The sequence below is a fragment of the Vulpes lagopus genome, chromosome 14, assembly GCF_018345385.1.
Source record: "Vulpes lagopus strain Blue_001 chromosome 14, ASM1834538v1, whole genome shotgun sequence".
Lineage (NCBI taxonomy): Eukaryota > Metazoa > Chordata > Mammalia > Carnivora > Canidae > Vulpes > Vulpes lagopus.
Genome location: NC_054837.1, coordinates 23,507,824 through 23,528,057, shown reverse-complemented (window position 1 = coordinate 23,528,057; position 20,234 = coordinate 23,507,824). Strand labels below are relative to the sequence as shown.

Sequence of the window (20,234 nt, the reverse complement as noted above, 5' to 3'; positions counted from 1 at the left end):
CTGGCGTGGGCCACTCACTGTCATGACTAGAATATCAGCTCCATGAGGGCAGGGGTGGTATGTGTCCGATTCACTGTTCTATCCCCACTGGCTCCCACAAAGACCAAATCAACTTAGAAGAGTCAAATGGGACCAACCGGGCCCAAGTGGGGCCAACTGGAATCCCAGAATCTCTGTATAGTTCTGCTAACCACTTTATATAGACACCAACCTGGATTCTTTTACCATGCAGGCTTTGTTAAATTCTATAATGAATAAAATATTAGCCAACACACTTCAAAGAGAAAAGGAGGGTGCGAGAAACTCCCCAGGAGAAAGCTGGAACAAAGCAAACCAGCTATGAGAGGCGAAAATAAATAAATGCATCATTTGTATTGTCATTTGATTGACACGTCTTGAATCATTTATGGCGAGCTCCACCTCTTTCTAATAATATGGAAATCGGAAACATGTTGCTTCCACTTGTGATTACGGGTGAGTTTCCGAGAATGCTCACGGGTGAGGGAGATAGATGTTGGTGGTGGCACGGCCACTAAGCTGTCCTATGACTTATGGGTTTCGGTGTGCGGCCACTGTAGGCTTCCCGAGTGCAGTGGCCTCTGACCACGGCCAGAGAGGGAAGTGTCGCTTGTCCTTGTAAAAGCAATCACCCAGTCATCAAATACGGATTGAGCACCCACTGTGCACCAGGCACTGCGCTAAATGCCAGGGCCACACAGGACTGATCATTCACTCACTGAGATAAAATACCGCGTGAGTGCCTAGGGTGCACGTGGCACCACGTGGGAGGCCATGCCAACGGGAATCAGCAGAAGAGTCTGCAGAGCGAGACAGATGCAGAGGCAAGTAGCCACCTCCCCCACCTCAGCAGGGCTTACTCTTTTTAAATAATGCTTCTTGTGCATCAGCTGCCTCCCCCCCCCCCCCCCATCCTCTCAGATGCCTTAGAGGCCACAGGCTGAGGAGTCTTCTAGATTCAGACTGACCCAGCTGTGGCTCCTGGCTCTGCAACTTACTGCAGACAGTGACTCATGCTCCCCAGCCTCCTTTTTCCCATCTGTAAGAGGGAGGAATGTCCGATACCAGGAGTTGCCTTGTTAGTGTAAGTATATCCCACGTCATAGTTGAGATATACTTATACTAAAAACCCTCTAGTATTTATTGTTCCCCTGAAATTCCAAATGAATTTGATGCCTGTTGCTTTGTTTTTCTGCTAAATCTGGCAACCCTAGAAGGGGAAACTGTGATGGGTTTTGAGGGATGCCTCTCTCTTTTTTTTTTTTTTTTAATTAACTTTTATTGGTGTTTAATTTACCAACATACAGAAAAACACCCAGTGCTCATCCCGTCAAGTGTCCACCTCAGTGCCCGTCACCCATTCCCCTCCAACACCCGCCCTCCTCCCCTTCCACCACCCCTAGTTCGTTTCCCCGAGTTAGGAGTCTTTATGTTTTGTCTCCCTTCCTGATATTTCCCAACATTTCTTTTCCCTTCCTTTATATTCCCTTTCACTATTATTCATATTCCCCAAATGAATGAGAACATACACTCTTTGTCCTTCTCCGATTGACTTATTTCACTCAGCATAATACCCTCCAGTTCCATCCACGTTGAAGCAAATGGTGGGTATTTGTCGTTTCTAATTGCTGAGTAATATTCCATTGTATACATAAACCACATCTTCTTTATCCATTCATCTTTCGATGGACACCGAGGCTCCTTCCACAGTTTGGCTATTGTGGCCATTGCTGATAGAAACATCGGGGTGCAGGTGTCCCGACGTTTTATTGCATCTGAATCTTTGGGGTAAATCCCCAACAGTGCAATTGCTGGGTCGTAGGGCAGGTCTATTTTTAACTCTTTGAGGAACCTCCACACAGTTTTCCAGAGTGGCTGCACCAGTTCACATTCCCACCAACAGTGTAAGAGGGTTCCCTTTTCTCCGCATCCTCTCCAACATTTGTTGTTTCCTGCCTTGTTAATTTTCCCCATTCTCACTGGTGTGAGGTGGTATCTCATTGTGGTTTTGATTTGTATTTGAGGGATGCCTCTCAAGAGCATGGTGTTGAGTGAGTGAAAAAGGCAACAGAATGGGATTCACCACGCAATAACATTTATGTAAATTAAATGCACACAAAATGGTACAGATTTTCACTTACAGGTAAATAAACACAGAGGGTGCTGGTGTCTGGCAGGTGGTCAGATGTCCTGGAAGGACATGTAGTAAATAAATGGGTGCTGAGGTTGAGGGTGGCTGCTGAAGAGGAGCGTGGCAGTGGAGGAGGAATCATAATAACACAAAATAAAACAGGGTCTTGCACCGAGAGGGGATAGTACACAGCGAGGGGGTGCTCTCCACCGCGACCTTCCAGAGACTGCACTGCCCAGGGGTCAGAGTTGGGAGGATTTAACTTCGGTCTTAAGTTGACCACTTGTAGGCCATGTGACTTCGGGCAAGTGACTTCTCTGGAATGTTTCCCAGTACCTCCCACCAATTCTCTGATCCCCTGTACATCAGCGGAGTGTCCACAATTCAGTTCAATTCCGACATTTACAACGTGGAGACGCCCGGGTTAAAGGGGCTCAGCCCCACAAGACCGCCACCACTTCAGACACCAGCCTGAACCCAGGATGTTACCTGTGCCTCTGACCAACCAGGTATAAGCCAGGGATTCTCGTGACCCCCCACCCCCTTCTTGGGTTTGATAATTTGCTAGAAAGGCTCATGGGGAACTCAGGGAAACATTTACTTATTATAAAGGATATATAGATTTCTATCTTTCTTTTCTTTTTCTTTCTTTCTTTCTTTTTTTTTTTTTTTTTTTGGCTATGTAGGTTTCTTACAAAGGATGCAGGTGAATAGCCAAATGAAGAGGTACCTAAGGCGAGGTCCAGAAGGATCCTGAGTGCCGGAGCTTCTGTCCCTACAAAGCTGGGGTGCACCACCCTCCTGGCATAGGGGAGTGTTCACCAACCTGGAAGTTCATCACTTCTCCCTGTTCAAGAGAAATTTCATCTCCAGTGCCCCCTTTTCCTGGAGGTCTGGTGAATGAGACAGAAAGTTCCATCCCTCTAATCACATGGTCTTTCTGGTGACCAGCCCCATCCCGAGGCTGTCTAGGGGCCCCGCCCTCAGTCACCTCATGAGAATAAACTCAGGTATGGCTGAGAGGGGCTTGTGGCCAAGAACAAAAGATGCCCCTCTTGTCTGTGTCACTCTGGAGGCCTTCAGGAACGGGGGACAGAACCCAGACAAGTGTAGCAAAGGATTCTCTTATCACTTCAGAAATTACAAGAGCTTTAGGAGCTTTGTGCCATGAATAAGTTAGAGGACAAAGACAAAATATGTATTTCTTATTGCATCATGACATCACAACTTCCTTTTGCTGTCTCAGGGTCCTCTTCTGGGGTGATAGTGAGCCATCTCCCAGGGAGGGTTGTGGCCGGCTCAGGTACGATGCCTGAACAGGACTGGACACATTGTCTGACACTCATCATAGAGATATTAGCAGCAGCAATTAATTATTCATGCCAACCCAGAGGGAGATGCTTTCTCTCTCTCTCCCTCTCTCTCTCTCTCTCTCTCTCTCACACACACACACACACACACACACACAATCTTCATTGAGCTCAATGCAACCGCCATTTCTCTGGTGCTTAAGATGGGTCAGGCACTGTGCTAGGTGCTGGGGTTCCAGAAATGAATGATACGTGACTCTTGTCCTAAGCTCATAGTTTAGGGGGAAACCACAGAAGATGTCATGATCATCTCAGGTGTTTTGCACACAGGTAGACAGGAACTCGGGTTATTACGGGAGCCCTGGGTCAGAGGTGGCTAGTGCAGCTCTGCACTTGCCCCCTAGACTGATGATTAAGAACCAAATTTTAGACACACAGGCATTGGGATCCGTGTCCCTTACTGGGGGATGTGGTTTCTTTGAGGGACATGCTGTCATGGGAAGGGAGAGAGGGAAGCAGGACAAGGTGGTGGAGGAGTGAGGAGAGCTGGTCTCAGCCTGGCCCGGGGGAGCTCTAGAGCACAAGCAGCACCCCCCACTTATCCTCTGCGATGAGGTAAGTGCACAGGCCTTTTGCAGCCTTGTTGGCCAGTCCTTGGCTGTGGGCTGCTCTGGGAGTGAGGGCAGGTACGGCAGCTCCCCATTGGTGGTGCGCTGGTTGGGCTGGTCCCGTAAGGGGTTATGGCAAGGCATCAACAGCACCCTTGAACTTCTCAATCTCCACCCCTAACCCTTCATACCAGGTAGACTCCCAGGTGCAGCAAAATTGTAGGTAGGGAAACCAAGTTTGCAAGCTAAGAATCATGGACTTTCAGCTGACCAGACCCTTACAGGTCACCCAGTCCACCTCTGGTTCTGCTGATGAGGTCTGGAGAGGTTCATTCATTGGCCTAAGGTTTGGGTCACAAACTCTGTTGCCATAGGCACCAGCTGGCAGAAATGCATGCCGTCTCAGGCTATAAGGAATGGTGGGGACCGGGCACACTGGAGAAAAGAGGCCTCTCTAACAGGACAGTAGCACCCTATTGCCCCACAGCCACGAGGGGATGAGGACCTGGAGTGGGCAGGGTCTCTGCAATTCTCCAGAGAAGCTGAAAGTGTGTGTGTGTGTGTGTGTGTGCGCACGCGTGTATGTTTCATGGAAAAAGTCTCTGTTTTGAAATGTTGGCAACTAAGTGGAGATTCTTAAGAACAATGTGTGAGCCAAGGACAATATGTCAATAGGCTAGATGGGGCCCTGGAGCCACCAGTGTGCAATCTCTGGCCTCCAGCCCCACAGCACATCCCTTTATTTTTTTTAAACATTTTATTTATTTATTCATGAATGACAGAGAAAGAGAGAGAGAGAGGCAGAGACACAGGCAGAGGGAGAAGCAGGCTCCAAGCAGGGAGCCCGACGTGGGACTCGATCCGGGGTCTCCAGGATCAGGCCCTGGGCTGAAGGCGGCGCTAAACCGCTGAGCCACCCGGGCTGCCCATCCCATAGCACATCCTAACACAGCCAGGGTTCCCGCCAAGGTGCTTTCTCCCATGCCAGGAAGAGGATGAGAGAAAAAACACTACCAGGGTGGAGGGAAGGTGAGCCCCCGCCCCTCACCCCACTGAGGAGGGAAATGGGGAGGAGAAAGACCGGGAGAGCCGCCAGGGGGCCATACCCAGGGCCCCTAGGGTGATTTAGAGAAGGGAGAAGCCTTCGTGGCAAACTATTATTTTGTGTTTTTGGAGGTGAAATTCACATAATAGAAAATGAATGGTTTTAAAGTGGATAGTCCAGTAGTATTCTGTGCCCTCATGACGCTGTGCGCCCCCCACCTCACCCAGTTCCAAAACATTCTCATCGCCCCCCGAGGAAACCGGGTCCTACCAGGCAGGCCCTCCCCGTACTCCCGCCCTCCAGCCTCTGGCGACCGTGAGTCTTTCTGCCTGGGGCCGTTTGCCTGCTCTGGACATTTCACATAAACGGAGTCATACAATATGTGACCTTCTGCATCTGGCTTCTTTCACTTAGCATGATGTCTTCGAGATTTATCCATGCGGTAGCGCATGTCAGCATGTTGTCCCTCTTTGTGGCTGAATCATATGCCGTTGTTTGGCTGGATGGACCACATTTTGTTTATTCACCCATCGATGGACATTTGGGTGCCTTCAGCTTTGGCTGTGGTGAACAGTCCCAAGACTCTTTCTTCTTTTCTCCTTTTCTTCTTTCTTCTTTCTTCTTCTTCTTCTTCTTCTTCTTCTTCTTCTTCTTCTTCTTCTTCTTCTTCCTCTTTTTCTTCTTTTCTCCTTCTCCTCCTCCTCCTCCTCCTTCTTCTTTAAAGATTTTATTTATTTATTCATGAGACAGAGACAGAGGCAGAGATACAGGCAGAGGGAGAAGCAGGCTCCCTGCGGGGAGCCCGATGTGGGACTCGACCCCAAGACCCCTGAGCTAAAGAGAGATGCTCAACCGCTGAGCCACCCAAGTGCCCCAGGACTCACTTTCTTAAGGGGAGGTAACCCCACTCTGGTGTTGAGGAACACAGGGCTGGCTGACCCATTATGCACAGCAGACACAGTGCCTAGGGTCCCTGAATGGGCCTCAGTTTCTTTCAACTCTGAAGGAAAATGCCTTTTAGGGTTGAAAAGGGTGAATTCATTTGGCCTGGATGACATCTGTCTGTATCCCAATGCAGCCATAAAATACAATTATTGAGGAAGTGGCCCCCGAAGGCACAAAATCAAGGACTCTGGAGTTGAAAGAACCACGGGGGCCTCCCAGCTGCCCCACATACCAGCCTTGCCAGTGTACGCGCAGGGCCAGCCTCTCCGCCCTGTCCTGCGCTGCCTCCCCCGCCACCAGCACCAGGCCTGGCACAGACTAGGTAGTCCCTACACGGTTTTTGAAAGAATGGATTCATCCACGATGAATCATTGAGCTCCTTGCCTCGATTTCATCATCTGAGGCATGAGAAAGAGAATCTTTAGCTCTCAGGGTGGTGCGGAGGGTGAGAGTCTTTGCCCAGTGCCAGGAACTGGGTCAGCCTTCCAGAATCTTCTTTTTTCCCTTGGGTTTTCGGCAGGACAAAGTTGATAGCCCGCTTAGGAGAAGCTAACTTACATCCAACCCGAGGTGCCTCTGCTCTGTGTCGGGGATTCAGGGTATGGAAGAGACTCTGACATCCTGGTGGGGTGGGAGGGGTGCCAGGGTCTGCAGAGAGGGGTCTTTTGGCACACCAGGAGACAAGCACTAACAGGTGAGTGTGAGCAGCGTGGGGCCACTTGTGCCACGAGGTTGCATGAGTGTCCACACAGGGAAGTACATGTATGTGCTTGCGCGCGTGCGTGTGTGAGCGTCTGTAAGTCTGGTCTCTGTGTGTGCACGCATGCATGTGGATGGGCAGTTGTGCATGCATGTGGGTGTGTGCGTGTCTGTGTGCCCCCGTGAGCGTGCACACAGCGGCTGGAGGTGGTGGGAGGGAAGAGAGGAGGAGGGAGAGAATCCTGCTCCAACCCGAGCCACATTCCAGCGGGATGCTCCGGAGTCAGCAAGGGAAGGGAAGCGCCCCACGTCTGGGTTTTGTCTTGATGAGAGGAAATTCTTTGCCCAAGGCAACAGTCCCCCCTGGGGTGTGCCCTCCTCTGTGGGTGACTGGGAACTGCAGAGAGCCCAGCGACCCTCTTCAAACCCAATTTGCATTAGAAATCAATGTGGGTTTCTTTCTTTTTTCTCTGGAGGCCCCGAGATGCCAAGATCCTCCGGCAAGTAATAATGATGCTTTTCAGACCACGACTTCAAACTGCTTAGCTATGATTAGTCCCCTTTTAAACACAGGAAAACTGGGGTGACTTGAAGGGATTCCACTGACAAGTCAAAGGGAGGCTGGAGCCTCCCTGCCAAGGTGACCCCAGGGGTCAAAGAAAGCTCAGCCCCTCGCTGGGTCCCACTTACCTGGGGGCCACAGCACAAGGAGGCCCCGCTGGGCTCTGGACAGAAGTAAATAGAGTCTCCTGTTGATGTCTGGAGGGCAAACCCCTGCAGGCTGCGAGGGCAGACTACCGTTAGAACATTCCAGAAGACCCTTCTGTGGTCAGCTGTGTCTGAAGGCAGCAGAGTGTCCTTGGATTAAGCGGCAACTTATCGGTTGGAACAGGGACTGAGTCCTAGTTCCTGAGAGTGACCTCAGTTTGCTTCTCTGTGAAATGGGGAGTGGCCATCTATGGGGTGGGGGAGGGGTATTACTTAAGGCAAAATACAGGAAAGTTCAGCATAGTGGACGGCACAGACCCAAGAATCATCATCAGAGTTACAATAGCATCGTCATCATCATCTCCCTGGCAATGGGGATCCTGAGAATCTCAAACCTCAGAGATCTGAGGAGGCCAAGAAGACTCATCCCACTCCCGGGCCCTCCGGCTCAACGCTGTTGAGGGCCAGGGTCAACTCTGCAAGAACAATGCCGCCTTTCTGAACCTCAGTCACTTCCCCTGGAGAAAGCACTCCCGTGGGATGGCAGGTATCAGACCCTGGGCCCACAGTAGGAGACCCAAGATGGCGGCTCTGTTGGTCAAAACCATTTGACCGATGAGTGGACTGGTTTAGCACCATCTAAAGGACTCTGTGGTGAATCGGGGGTTTGTGCAGTCCCCGAACACTGATGAAGAACCTGTTCTGTTGCCAGCCCCTGGGAACCCACTGGGAGATGAAGCAGGGCCACTGTCCAATGTGAGAAGGTGCAACTCAACAGTTAGAGCATAATCGGATCCTTGCGCCTTTCCTGAGAGATGTTTGTTCCAACAGAGGCTGACACGCTCCTTCTCAGATGCTTCCCTGGAGGACGGGCCTCTTGGGAGGGTGGACCCAACCACGAGTCTTGAGAGGAACTGCTGTGCTGGTCCCTGGAAACACAGGGTGACAGCACAGGCCTTTCCAATCACAAACAGAAAAACAGAAAAAGAAAAACGTCTCTGGGCTGTTGGCTGGGAGTGTGTGCCTGGACACAGAACCGCGTTCTGGAATACCAGAGAGCAGCCTGGTTCCCCAGAAGCCCACGGATCCCACGCGTGGCCTGGTCTCTCCGAGGTAAAACTCCCCCAGCATCACATGAAGTCAGCACAAGGTTGCCGAGCCACCAGCTACGGGGCAAGAAACCCTCAGAGTCATTTACCGACAGAAATGAGCTCCCCCTGCCAACCCCACCCCCTACACACACTGCACAGAGGCCCCACAGGGCTGGTTGAAGACAGATTCCTGAGGAAAGAACGAGTTGCGTTGGCCTCTGGTTTCTCTCTCCTCTGGGGCCTGGTGGTATAGCTTCCTGGGTGAGATCCTGGCAGAGAGGAGATGAGCACAGATCAGGTTACAATGAGGGAGGACAGGGTGTAAGGTGTGAGCCCCCTCCCCTTCCTCTCCCAGGCACAAAACCCCATCTTGCTGAAGTACCTGTATTGATTTCCTAGGGCTGCTGTGACAAAAATGCCACAAAAATGGGGCACCTGGGTGGTTCAGTGGTTGAGCATTTGCCTGTGGCTCAGGTTGTGATCCAAATGCTAGATCGAGTTCCCTATTGGGCTCGCTGCAGGGAGCCTGCTTCTCCCTCTGCCTGTGTCTCTCTCTCTCTCTCTGTGTCTCTCATGAATAAATAAAAATCTTTAAAAAAAAGTACCACAAACTGGTGTTTTAAAACAACAGAAGTTTGACGTCTCATAGTTGTTTCTCCCTCTCCATATAAGCGCATCGGATCAGATGAGGACCTGCCCAATATAGTCCAGCGTGAGTTCATTGTAACTAATTACAGTTGCAAATACTCTATTTCCAAATAAGATCACATTCACAGGTTCAGCATGGACATGAACTTGGGGGGCGAGGGTAATCCCTATTAGATTCTGTCCAATGACCAAGGGTTGAGAGGTGATAAAGTCATAAAGTCCTGTGTTCAAATCCTGACTTTGTCACTAGAATGGGTTGTAGACTTTAAGTCTACTTCTTTACCTCTCCAGGCCTCGGATTCTGCATCAGAAAAAATGGGGGGTGCAATGCACGCCCGGCGGGGCTATTGTAAGGATTTGAGCGAATGCATTTAGCTCCATAGATAGTAGGTCTCACAAAACAGAAGAGGTCTTTATCGTTCTTACTGTGGAAATCTGTCTTGGACCTGTCCACCCCCTGCAGCTGGTATAAAGCTCTGGTTCTAGATGTTTCTAACCCGACACACACCGGCACCCCCTATACCTCCTGGGAGTCTTAGGGCACAAGTCTAGTGCATGCAAGGCCTCCTGTTGCTGTTGCTGCCAGCTTCCCTGGTGCACCTGCCTGTCTTCTGGGCAGAGGCCAGGAACTGGCAACCCCCCCCCACCTCCCCCCCACCCCCACCGCCAAGGGAAAGCATGTGTCTGAGGAAAGGCAAGGGGACAGAACGGCATGATTCCAGCCTGAGAACATCCACAGGATTCTTTCCATTGTTCCCAAGGTCCAGGCTTCCGGGTCGAGCGGGCAGGAGTGAGGCTGTCTTCAGACAGGAGGCCTCACCCCAGACTGTGGTATCTGGCTGGAGCTGCAGGCCGACAGCTGTGTAGGCATTATAAATCTCCCTCCTGGAGATGAGGCGCAGGGGCTCCCGACGTGTCCTGCTAATGGTAAAGCTGTCAGCGCCCACCGCACAAGCTCTGGACTCGGAAAGCATCAAGGTGAGACTGTCTGCCTCCCTCAAGCCTGTTAATTGTACCTGCAAGCTCTTCCCCTCCAAACGCGGAAGGCGGTCTCTTCCTCCACTGACAGCATCAGGGGATTTTAACTGCAAAGCAGGCTGTACTTCAGATCCAATTGAAATACCCCTGAACCTGAGCTCTGACCTGCCAACTTCCTGCTGGAAGGACCCCCCCCCACCCCCCACCCCCGCTTTCTGTAAGACATTTGGTGAGTTGAAGCCAGAGAGCATCCCTGGGAGGGGAGGTCTGCGTGGTTTTTGTTTTGCCAGTTTGTTTGCTTTATGATGTAGTCTGTCTTTACATTTTCACTTAAAAAAGAAGTGGTCCTAAAAAAAAAAAAAAAAAAAAAAAAAAAAGAAGTTGTCCTTTGCTTTATCTTGAATGCAAAATCAGAAGTTCAGGTCCCTGATTTATCACCCCACAGATGTCTGACTTTGAACAATCGCTTCATCGCTTTTAGATTCCTCATTGTAGAAAGACGATGATCAAATCTTTCTTCTTGCCTGGAGATGAGGATGAAATGAGATATTCTACGGCTATCAATCAGAGTTTTCGTTGGAAACAACCTGTGGATCGCTGATAAATCACCTGCTCAGAAACAGAGAACTCCGGGTGCAGCACTTGCCAATTTCCGTGGTGTAAATGCGTCCATCAGAGCCGATTTCAAGCCATCAAAGTGACATCACGCAACAAGGAGCTGGGAGAGGAAGTGAACAATTGGTTCTTCTGAGCCGACAGGAGCCGGCGCCAGCACAGCCCTGAAGACAACAGACGCCAACTCCGGCTAATTTTAGGAAAATTAAAATCAGGGGGGAAAAAAAGTACCCAAAGGATAGTGGGGGTAGCTTGCAGAATTTCCAGCTGGCGGCTCAGACTTGGAGTTCATGCAGCCAGGACTCACACCCCAAATCATCCCAGAAATAGCCCACTAGTGAAGATGGTGCTTTTGTCCGCTCTGGCACAGGGTAATAAGCTCCATCATCGCCAGCCATTCTGGACATGGGCCAATCCCACTAAAACTGTAGCCACTGACATCCTGAAAACCGCATAGCTGGGCCCCACTCCCCCACCCGCCTCGCACCACCTCACCAGCCCAGGGAAGGCATCGGAGGGCGTGGGTCCTGTTCCCCCCACCATCTAGGGAGGTGCCTCAGATTGGTAGAGCCATGTCGCACGTCTGTGTCCCCCCTGCCGCAAGGGACCCTGAGCCTATTTGTTTATGTCGTTGCTATCACAAACTACCAACAGCCGGCTGGTTTACAACCACGGAAATGGATGTGTAGATTCTGGAGGGCTGAAGTTCAAAATCAAAACGCCGGGAGGGCGGCGCTGTCTCTGGAGGTCCTGGGGAAGAAGGGACTCTTCCTTGCCTCCCCTGGCTTCTGGTGGCTGCACCGCTCCAATCTCTGTCTTGGCTTGACCTTCTCTTCCCCTCTGTGTGTCTAAGAACACTTCCGGATCGAGGGCCCATCTGGATCATCCAGGAAGAGCTCGTCTCGGGATCCTTATATCAGCAAAGACTCTTTTTCCCAATAAGGTCACATTCACAGGGTTTGGAGTTTTAGGACATGGGCATCTCTTTTGGGGACCACCACCCAACCCACTCTACTGAGTACCTGTATGTTCAGCTTCTATCCGAGGCAGTGGGCCTTGCCTCACTGGATGGGAGGTTCCTCGGTTATAAGAAGGGGATTTGGAGGCTGGGAAGTCAGAAAGATGTCCAATGTCTTCTAGAACTAGGGTCGCAAATGTTTTTGGTAAAAGGTCAGAGGGCAAATATTTTTTGCCTTGAGGTCATATGGTCACAGCTCCTCAGCTCTGCTGTTGAGCACAGGAGCAGCTGTAGATATTTTGTAAACAAATGGGGGTGGCTGTGTTCCAATAAAACCTTATTTACAAAAACAGGTGTCTGTCCACATCTGTCCTAAGGGCCACAGATTGCTGACCCTTTTTCTAGAACATGAAGGGGCCCGGCATGAAGTGGATGCTCAGTAAATTGTTGGCTGACTCATCAGTCCTCGGTGTTGTAGAAATGTATTGAACATGGACAACCAAGTCAGGACAGAAGTTAATAAAGGATTAAAGCATGACTAATGCTCTGTGACCCACACTCTTGAATAAATTAAACAAAGGGGAAGAATTTTAGCATCTAACAACAAAATTCAAGTTTTTGAGGTGAGTTTTCCTTGTTTTAGAGTCTAGCGCTAACTAATGTGGCCTGAATTTTAATTCCTGGCTTCACATGGAGTGACAGCACCCCTGACCCAGCAGAGACCTGGGTGTCCATGCTCACAAGAAGGACCAGATTGGGTTGTGGAGGGATTTATACAAGCTTGCCCCGTCAGAGGAGAAATGGGGGCAGATGCCCAGCATTCCTGCTGGCACCGCATGGGAGCTGTTGACTGCCTCCACTAGGGACGAATGGCATATAATCCAGATGTCTACTTCCAGGGGAGTAAAACATCATGAGAAACAGTGTCTGGAGGGGGAAAATAGCCAATGTGGTGCTTGTAGTAAAAAACACATCAGCTTTGAAGGCTGGCAGATTTGTGCCCAAGTCTCAGCTCCCCAGGAAGGCAGTAAAGCAGCTGAACCAGCCTCTTTACCTCTCTGAGCCTCAATTTTCTCCTCTGTAGAATGGGGAGAGTTAGATTCATCCTGCGGCAAACTTGTGAGGATTAAATGAGATAATATTTACAAAAATGTGGCACCTGGTGGACGCTTAGTAAAGTCACGCTCGGTGAGCTCCTTACAAGGCCGAATTTCACAGACTTGGATTTCTGAAAATCAACACACCCGAATGTACATAGCGAAGTAAGTGTGATCCTTTGAAGGAGGCTCCTGGGAGGCCAGCCAGGCTGCTGGGGCACAGCCTGTTTTGGGAGCCAGCTGCTGATTAGCCTTTGGCACCTTGGCAGTTTCCTCTGACTGTCCTCCATGGCGGCAGGCCTTCGCTCTTGGAGAAGGGACTTGATTTCTGGACAGATCCCAAAATTAAATGGAGCCAGGTCTGATGAACAAGGTAGAAGATGGAGCTGGCTGGGATCACTCTGGGTGATAAAAGACCTGTGATTGCAAAATAATGGGCCGGGGTTACTCTGAAGGAAATCCCCAGAGAGGCCTTCCAATAGTGCTCTGAGCATCCATAGCCCTTGTGAGAATGAGTGGAGGGATGACTATGGCAGGGGAAACACCTGTTCAGAAGGGCAAGGTCTGGGGCATTTGTACTCTTTGTAAGTTACAGTCCTATCTTATAGGACTTGTTCACTCTTTGCTTTAACATTTATTGAGCTTTGGGCCCTGTGCTAGGCACTGGGTGTGGTGCTGATCGTGACTTCATTCCTACCCTCAGGCTTGCAGCCATAAACAGATAACAACCCAATAAAGAAACATCTAGACAATGCCATGGTGGTCTACACAAATGGCGCCTCTAGTGTTGTGCAGTGCACAACCTGTACAATGGTATGTGCAGCCTTGCTTTAAAAAAATAAGGACATGAGTTATATTCATAGGGTCAGGGAGGCATGTGAGCTGGATCACTAAAGAGATGAAGGAATTCTGAAGGCAAAAGGGTGGGTGGGGGAAAGGGAATATCAGACTCAGGCACAGTGTGTACCAAAGCACCGAGGAGGAGTATGTTCAGTGGGGAGGTATGTTCAGTGAATGCTGAGACATCTGGCGGATTTGGGGAGGAGGCAGACGGGCTGGGGGGCAGTGAGGCTGAGGGGACTGAGTCAAGATCTCCCGGGGGCTGCTGGGGGAGTCAGAGAGGTCCACGGATGTCAGACATTCCATTCCTCTGAGTTGGCCTCCCACCCCCTGCCCGAGGGAGAGATGTGAGAAAGAACACTGGCCTTGTTGCGGCTTGGATCAGTCTGGATCCCAGCTCTGGGGCTTGCAGGCTGTGTGTTGCCCCTCTAGTCACTTAACCTCTCTGGGCAGGACTTTCCTAACTCACAGAATGGAGGTTCTGGTAATGTCTCCCGCTGGGGTTGGGGGACTTGGCAAGCTACAGAGTCAGAGACAGAGCAGGTCTGGTCTCTGACAACCTTCGTGTAAGAGACAGAAACCGAAAATTAGGAAGACAGCACCAGCCCCCTGTAGGTGGAGCGAGTAGGTGATTATTCTCAAGTCCCCAGAAAGTTGGCCGGGCTCTCCACATTGCCCTCGTTCGCATTAGCATCAGAGAGCACTTTCTCTGTGTTTAGCATTGCCCCTGCTCCTCAGAGGTCTTTTAAAATGCAAATCTGCCCTCTTTGTGTCCATGGTGCCTCAGGTTAACTGATAAATGACTTTTATCAGCAGATTCCATTTACCTAGGAGCCCTAGGGTGGGACACAGTGAGCCCGGGCTGCACACCTACCGCCGGGAGGGGAGAGGGGGGGCCTGACTTCTCCCCCCACCCCACCCCCGTTGCTGCTCCCCACGGAGAGATAGCTAGGAGGCTCCTGGGACCGAACTCAGAGGGAGATGGATAAGACGCCCAGGGGCAATCTGAGCTTCTCAGGGCACGGGTGGCGTGGGGTTCCGCGCATCTCCCGCCGGGCCTGGGGCTGCTGTGAGTGCAGGGCTGGGAGTGCAGGCTCCATGGGAACTCAGGCCCTGCCCTCGAGGAGGGACTCGGGGTCTGGCTGGAAAACCCAAAGTGAACAGATAAGTAGGGCACAGAGGGTGACGTTGTCATTGTGATCGTGATGGCCACCTGTCATTGAGCATTTACCCTGAGTGCTTACCCTGTGCTAAGAACCTCGTTACCTGTTATCTCTACCTGGAGGTGGCTGTTAGCAAGGGCGGCTGGCAGATGAGCCTCAGATGGAGCAGAAAATGCATCACTCAGGGTCGTAAAGCTAGAAGGTGGGAGGGACTCCAGAACCGAGTTCTCAGCTGCTGTGCTGTCTGGCCAGACGGGAAGATCGGCCCACATGGTCTTGAGTTCCGGTGAGGGGCTTCCTTTGTGCGTCTGGGTCTAAGGCTGGAGGCAGGGAATACGAACGAAATAAGAGAGAATTGCAAATTTGAAGTGGTGCAGTATAAAACTATGTATGACATAAAGCCTCCTGTGGAATAATGCAAATCTCTCCAGTTTTAAAAAAAGCCAAAGCCATCCGTAATTGCATCATCTCCAAACCAAGTGGCCCGAGTGAAATTTAAATGGTGGTGTGCTATTCGCCACAGGTTAGTGACATTGTGATGGATAAAGAGACATGCCCGCCACCCCTTTCAGGGCTTTGCTTGGATTATTTGAGGGTTTAATTGTGCAGGAATACATTCCCTTTAAGACTGCGACCTCCCTCAGGACTCTTTGGGCACGCGTATAAAAATATGTAACCCGTATAAATTACAGGTCCCCATATGGCTCCTGCATGGACTGGGCTGCATGCAAAGAACTTTCGTCTAGCTTTCAAATTGCGTTTCTCTACAAAGTCCTCCTCCCCACCTTTCCACGTGGCTCATTGCATGTCTGGGTTCAATGAGATTCTACAGAGTCTAGGAGACTACAGATCTCTTTTGGGGGAGAAAGAGAAGGAGGTGAGGAGCACCGGCATTGGTAGACTGTAGAGTTCTAGTCCATGATCACCCCCTTGGAATTATCTTTTTGGCATTCCCGCTGGGCCCCATGAGACCTTGTGCCTTGTAGCCATTCCTGGCTGGGGATGGTTCCCAATGAGCCCACCGCCTACCCTAGGCTGTCCCCTCTGCCTGGCTTGCCCATCTGCTCCTTTAGGAGACAGCTCCTCCATTGTCCCCGCTCCTTCCTCTGCATTCCACCCTCTGCACATCTACTTCCTTGACAATGACCCGCAAAGGTTTATTTGGAAGTCAGTTGTACCTGTAGGCAGTGAGCTCCCAGAGGGCAAGGACCAACTCACTTTCATTCCCCTATCCTCAGCACTGAGCCCCACATACATAGTAGGTGCTCAATAAACATCGCTACACAGTAGACGCCTAGGAAAGGCTCTTGGGAATTGAGCTGAGTTGAAAAGGAGAGTAAGAAGGAAACATTCCAAGCACAGGGATTGTTGTCCTCTGGGAACGGCATGGCAAAGGCTGATCGCCCGGTCCCTCGTTTGTAGCTGTCTCGTACATTCTGGGTGAGTAGGCAGGTATTCTTGGTGTGCTCTATCCCCAGCTGGGGTAGACTGCTTTGAAGATGGCTGAGGAAATGAGTCCCATCTCATGTGCCCTTTTGCAATGGATACCACCCCTGCTCCCATCCAAAGGTGGGGTTATTTATCCTCTGCCTGATTCTGGTCAACCCTCTGCCTTACATTCAATGAGGCAAAATTGAAGCTGGTCAACTTATAGGTCTTAGGCCCAAAAATGATGCAGCTTCCATTTTTGAGTTCTTGACATGTAGCCACCATATAAGGAGGCCCGAGCAATCCTACTGGAGAGGCTACATGGAGGAAAAATCGCTCACCCCTGCTGGCAGCCAACATCAACTCCCAGATCTGTGAGTGGGGGGCATCTTGGATTTTGCCACCCAGCCAAGCTCCTGGCAGAGTGAAGCCACGTGCGTGAATCCAGCCACAGCCTGTGAAGCCAAAGAACTGCCCAACCGGGGCCCCTGAATTCCTGACCCACAGAATTAGAAGCAATAAAATCGTTGCTATTTCAAGCCACCATATTTTGGTGTCATTTGTTACACAGCAATAGCTAACAAATACACTAACTCTGTGTGAGCAACAAATTTAGTGAGAGGTTATCTACGGCTTTTGATCTGGGAGTTGGAGAGGATATAGTAGAATTCAAGCTTTTCTGTTTTTATGTGTCTGTTTTGAATTTTACAATATTGTTAAAAGGAAAACAAATTGTAGGTGAAAGTAGTGAGGTCTCAATAAAGTCTGTAGAGGGGACGCCCAGGTAGCTCAGTCAGTTGAGTGTCTGACTCTTGATTTCGGCTCAGATCATGATCTCAGGGGTCATGGGTTGGGGCCCCATGTGAGGTTCCCTGCTTAGCAGGGGGAGCTGCTTGAGATTCTCTCTCCCTCTCCCTCTGCCTCTCCTCCTGCGTGCGCTCTCTCTCTCAAATAAATAAATAAATCCTAAAAAAACAAAAGGTAGTATCAGTGTTAATTCCCTGGTTTTGAAAATTATATTGTAAGATGTTATATTGTACAAGGCTGTCATTTGTTTCTAGGAAATAAACACTGAGTATTTAGAAATAAAGATGTGTTATGTTTGTACCTTTCTGGGGAACAGCTCTGAAAAAAGAACACACACACTTTCTCTTCTGTATGTCTGCAACTACAGAGAGAAAGAGACAAGGATGAAGCGCAGGTGGCAAAGCATTCATATTCGGGGAATCTGGGTGAAGAATATATGGGAATTCCTTATAGTGTTCTTGCAACTTCTCTAGACGTCTGACATTATATTGAAATAAAAAGGATTTTTTTTTTTTAAAGGAAGAAGGAAACTGTGGAATGCATATGGTTGCCCCCAAAGAGGCAAGAACCACCCACTCTCCCTGGAAATCCTGGACTTTTACGTGAATCCAGAGGGACTTTTGTCCCTTTCTCGCCTCCCTCTGGTGGCAGGCGTGTGACGGGGAGCCACCCCGTGTCCTCCAGGCTGCCTGGCACCTGGCAATGATCAACGGCTACCATTAAACTCACCCTCCCCACCCCTGCTCACATCTAGGGTTCTGTGAAGGCAAGGCTAGGTTTTGGTTTTGGAGTGACAATCCCCAGGCTCTGAGGGGACAGCTGGGAAAAAGCCTTTCCTTGGAGCACTTTCCTTTCCTGGAGCACTCTGCCAAGGCTTCAGTCACAAATCTATCCTTTCCTGGCCATCTGAATTTTGGGGATTCCCATTCAGAGGCCACAAAGCACAGGATGATGGAGTTGAGGGGCTAGAGGAGCCCCCCTCTGGTCGCAAGCATTGCTGAGAACACACCCCAGTGCTGTTGGACTATTTTATGGGCCTGGGCCAGGGATCAGGGTGAGAGAGGAGAGGATGGTTGTGCCCACAGGAGCAGAGCGGGCGGCGTCCAGCGGAACAGAGCCCCCCAAGGCTCCCAAGCTCAGCAATGCCGCCCTGCGTGCTTCTGGGCGAGCTTCAGAGGGGAATGGGCCGGGCCAGAAGACACCAGGAGTTTGGAATCCGAGAGACCTAGGAGGGCACTCTCTGACTCACTGTTTCCTGGCTGGGTGCTCAACCCGGAGACCCAGAGACTTGCCCTGGCGCCAAGTTTAAGGCCCTCATCTAGGGCGGAAAGGATCAAACACACACCTGATGTTATGAAAGTGCCCGGCAAACAGTAGATCCATCCACAGAATCGGTGCTTCGATTCCTCACGCAGTTACTACTGAGCACCGACTCAGAGCCATGCTCAGCAGGGAGTAATCTGCCTGCCTGGTTCCCAGAGATGGGTGCAGTGCCTTTCCCCCTTGGTGTTCCTCCCCCCCTCACCCCCCACCCCCCGTTGCTCTCCATCTCCCATGGCACCATGGTGACTGTGGCCTGGGTGCTAGATCGTCAGAGTTCAAATCTGAGCCTTGTCTCCGAGTGTCAGAGGCACAGTGACCCCATTTGTGTGTGCCTCCATCCCCCCCACCCCTCCCCCTAGAAATCGGTATAGTGTTTGCATCCGTCTCACAGATTGCTGTTGTCCGCTGAATCCATCCACGCGAATGAATGTCAACAGGGAACGCGGAAGAAGCGGCTACCACATGACAGTCGCAGGTCTATGCTCCTTGTTCGCATTCTCTCCATTTGACAGATGAGACAGCTGAGGCACAGCCAGACTGCACCATTTGCAGACAGGGTAAGAGGCAGAGCTCACAAGCAGCTCACGGGACATGCCCGGCAGGTAGCAGGTGCTCACAGCCTGGCTGGGAGGGACAGAGGTGGCCACAGCTCTTGTTCCCTTCAACACCCCAAGAGCTTCCAGCCCAGGGAGCCTCAAGGGCTGCCAGAGAAGGAACGTCTCCCAAAGTGTGTGGGAGCTCTGGCCAGTGGCCACCAACATCAGGTCTTTCCAGAATGGTGGGGAGGGAGAGGTATAGCCAGGAGACACTGCGGCTCGCTGCAACTGGGGGAATCCCAGGCCAGCCTGAAAGACCCTAATAAACAGCTAATTATGATGCTAACTCTGTACCTAGTGGCAGGGAGACCCAGTGTATCGGGTAATTAAGCTGTTAGAGCTGGAGCCGGGCAGGGTTTTTCTCAGCTCGGAGTTAATGCAGAATCCAAAGTGCAGGCTTATGGCCAGGGCACAAAGGTAAACAAGACCCTCCCTAAGGGCAGACATGATTTAGTCCAAAGGTTCAAGTGCAGCAGTTATAATGATTAGAAGATTTTTTTTCTCCCCTTTATATAGGGAGCAGGTGGGGGTGGGGGGAGGAACATACTGTATGCACCAGGCCCGGTGCTGGACTCTTAGCAAGGGCCTGGGGGCCAGGCAGGCGGTGGGCCTGGGCATTTCCGATTGGAGTTGGATGTCACTCGGCTCCCCTGCCCGCCCTCCGCTCCTCCACAAGCATTTCTACTTCCTGATACCTTAAAAATGGAGGTGGAATTCACGTAACATAAAATTAATCGCATTATGAATGGCACTGAATGGTACAATTCAGTGCCATTTAGTACCTTCACGATCTTGTGCAACCACCACTTCTATCGAGTTCCAAAGTATTTGCTTCACTCCAGATGAAAGCCCTGGACAAGTTACTCATTTATCACCCCCACCCCAACCCTCGCCATGTCCTTCCTCCTCCTCACCGGCTCCTGGCAACCACTAATCTGCTTCCCACCTCTATGGATTTATCTATTCTAGACATCACATATAAATGGAATCATAGCATATTTGACCTTTGGGGACTGGCTTCTTGCACTTAGCCTCATGTTTCTTTCCTTTTCTTTTTTTAAAGATTTTATTTATTTACTCATGAGAGACACACACAGAGAGAGAGAGAGAGGGAGAGGGGAAGAGACACAGGCAGAGGGAGAAGCAGGCTCCATGCAGGAAGCCCCATGCGGGACTCGATCCCCAGTCTCCAGGATCACACCCTGGGCTGAAGGCGGCGCTAAACA

The 20,234-nt window shown here is 50.7% G+C and overlaps 1 long non-coding RNA gene across 1 annotated transcript; it reads right to left on the bottom strand.

The window, feature by feature from the left end:
• Nucleotides 1-13,151: 13,151 nt before the first annotated feature.
• LOC121475241 lies at nucleotides 13,152-19,295 on the bottom strand. The gene is made up of 3 exons (XR_005983684.1): nucleotides 18,802-19,295; nucleotides 14,971-15,174; nucleotides 13,152-13,268 (listed from the first exon to the last, which is right to left on the bottom strand). It is a non-coding gene; the product is annotated as an uncharacterized LOC121475241 (long non-coding RNA).
• Nucleotides 19,296-20,234: the final 939 nt, after the last annotated feature.